Source organism: Gavialis gangeticus, unplaced genomic scaffold (assembly GCF_001723915.1).
Source record: "Gavialis gangeticus isolate Ggan-Ray unplaced genomic scaffold, GavGan_comp1, whole genome shotgun sequence".
Classification (NCBI taxonomy): Eukaryota; Metazoa; Chordata; order Crocodylia; family Gavialidae; genus Gavialis; species Gavialis gangeticus.
Window position 1 is genome coordinate 5,501,952 of NW_017728996.1, and position 3,107 is coordinate 5,505,058.

Below are 3,107 nucleotides of genomic sequence, written 5' to 3' on the forward strand. Positions count from 1 at the left end.
GGGGGAGGGTGGGGGGCGGACGCAGATCTGAACTACACGCACAACTGACTCGTGAAGAGCTCCAAGGATGTTAGGCGGATGGCACAGACAGCACACACCAGGCAAAACCTTGTTCTGGGTGTAAAAAGAGTGGAAAGTTTTTGCACAAATATGTAGCATGACCCTTTTTACTTTTAAAAGCCTAACATGGAGTTTACCAAGTGTTTGTATATAGTGGGAAAAAGTCCTTAGTCAAGTTAAACTAAGTAGTGCACTAAAAGCAATAACCTGTCCAACTGTAATTCTTATTGCTGAGAAATAATAGCAGAGATCAGCATTTTGCTGCTGAGCTAATGGTACTATACAACCTCATCTGCATAGGCTGAGAATTTTTTAACATGCAGGAAGAAGGAACGTGGTCCAAGATGGTTTTTGTGTGCTTGTTTGCATTGGTGCATTCTCAGCTGTGTGGAAAACTCAGTGTCGCACTCCCTACAAATGTGACGGAAATGAAGTATTGGTGCATTGGGAGCAGGAGCTATTGCACTAGGGGCTCTGAACGCCAACTTTATCCTGAGCCCAACAGCAAAGAAACCTCTCAGTATCACTGGTGCTTTCCTCATGCTGCACTCTCAGCATGAATGTGAAGGTGAAGGAGACCAGTATTTTTAAACCAGGTGCAAATTGCAGAGTCCCAGGAAAGTTCCTGTTAAAGAGTAGCAGCCAGTCAGCATCTACTTGTGCCCAGGTGGTGAAAGAAAAACCACTTCTCCCCTGAACTAGGATAACACTTAAACTAGGTGTGTTGGCCTTTTCCCATAGCAAGTCTAACACGTACTGGAGTTTTTCCAGCAGAGCTGTGCCTGGCAGGGGTATGAAAAGATAGCACCTGGCCCTGGGGGGGGCCGGTCTACCAGTTGCCAGAGCTTGGCTCTGGTGGCAGAAAATCTCCTGTCATCAGTGTTATCCTCACCGGGGAGTCTGACCGCTGTCATGTAGCAGCCAACCTGGCATGTAGCTTTAACTTAAGCTTTATAAAGCCATCTTCAGCTTTGGGGTTCGTGCCAGAGGAAGTCTCTTGGGATTGTTACTTTAGGAAGTGCAAGTTGATAGCCCTTCCGGAATCCTTGTAATGTTACACTAATAACTTAGTGTCACGTATCAGCCAACAAAGCATTTTCTCCTCTTCAGTGGCATGCAGTTACAAGACTGAGGCAGCTGGTTGTTTTATGATCCCTTAAATGGTTGTTTGGAAACATAAAAAACCAAACCTGTACTGATGCTGATAAAAATAGGAAATAAAGTAGTATCTTAACTTGAACATTCCTGTCACGCTGGTTTACTGAGAAACATGTATATGGTTAAAACCGGGAGGGAAACACTCCAAGGTTGTTAAGTTTCTGTAGCATCAGACCTATTAGTGACACCCTCATACAGAACTACAGATGATCCAAACGTATATTCTTCTTAAAGATTACTTTAGGAAGAAAAGCAAAGCGTGCACAGTGTTGAACATCCTGCATGTGGTTAAAAGAAGAGTCCGCCACCGAAAAGTTTCTGACCTAGAACATTATCTTTCTGAGAATTTAAATGTGGGGTGTGGTTATGGGCACTGAAGGTTGGAGAGTTAATGTAGCACAATTCTTTAACACTGTTAAAGATTGGTTTGGCTCTGATTAGGCTGGATGTCATTGCAACTAAAACTTGAATCTTGCTGTAGGAAGATAGCATGCAAGCTTTTTCTTCAAACTCACTGGAGCTAATGCTGTTATCTTAGACAAGAATGGCTGAAGTTCAGCTTCAAATGACAAACCCTGACCTTGCAAATAGTGGTTTTGTTTTTTTGTATTTTTGTTGGGTTGGGGTTTTTTTAATAAGTAATGCATTTGGACATTCAGTTTATAGGGGTCTCTGGCCAAGGGCTGCTTGCCTTTTGTACTCCATGGCCAAGTAGATTATCAGCGCTTTGCTGTGCCATGTCCCAAAGTGGTGACATGTTGTTGCCTTCTTACCCTTGGTGTCAAGGCAAACCCAGTGTCATGGGATAGGTACTCTGCAGCTGAAACTGGACTGGAGAATTTTGACTTGCTGAAATATCACTGCTAAGTGCCTACTTCCATTTGCTAAAACTGTTCCAAGGATCTCTACCATCTGTCACCCTCTACTGTCGTCCAGGGGTCAAGTATGCTTGTAGAGCTTAACATTACTGCATGGAGGGGGAAAGCAGGCAAGGGAAAATATAAAAGTGTTCTGTGACCTGTCATTCATAAGTAGGTCATTACCATGCTTTTACCTGCAGACATGTTGTACACGGTGTAATTCTGGACTGCAGGCTGGTGTGAACAGCTCTCAACTCCATTCACACACAAGTTTGGCACTGTTCCACTAAACAATCTGGATCCAAACCGGGCAAAGGGACGGAAATGGCTGGAGGGATTGCTAGACAATCTCTTGTTGTGGATTAGTTGAGGGCGAACAGTCATTCTGTAGCATTTGGTACTGTTGAGCAAGAGGTATCTGGCAGGTGGCCAGAGCAATGCGCTGGAATAATTGAATCTTCCTGGGAGGACAAATTTAAGATGCTGAAGAGATGCAAGCCATTCTTCAGCTACTTGATCTGTCCTTGGGGCATTCATCTCAGGATCAAGACTTCCTCTCACTGCACTCAACACAGACCTTCTGCTGCCTGAGACTGGACTGGCATGGGCCCAGCGGAGGTGCTTGCAGCTCTGCCTGCCCTTCACATCATACAGGAACCCTTGTCAGCAGGCTGGTTCAGTGATCAGACAAGATGACCGCGTAAGTGAGCCGCTGCTCAAGACTGAACTGGAACAAGCCAGGTGCCAATGCTGCTAAAAGAAAACTCAGAGGAGCCTGCAGCTCTACTGCAGTCTTGCCTAAAGATAAATTGCCCACACTGGGTTGTTTGCACTCCTGGAGTGCTCCTGTCTTTCTTGTGGATACTCAGCTCCTATGCAAATGTACAACTCGCTAAAAGCCCCCATTCCATCTTCTTGGGGCTTTCCTGGCCCTAGCAGCATACGTCAGCTCCTGACTGGACTACCATGCTGCACCTCTGCATGCAGCCAGGAGCTTAACTCGTACCCAATATAGCAGCCCAGCTACAA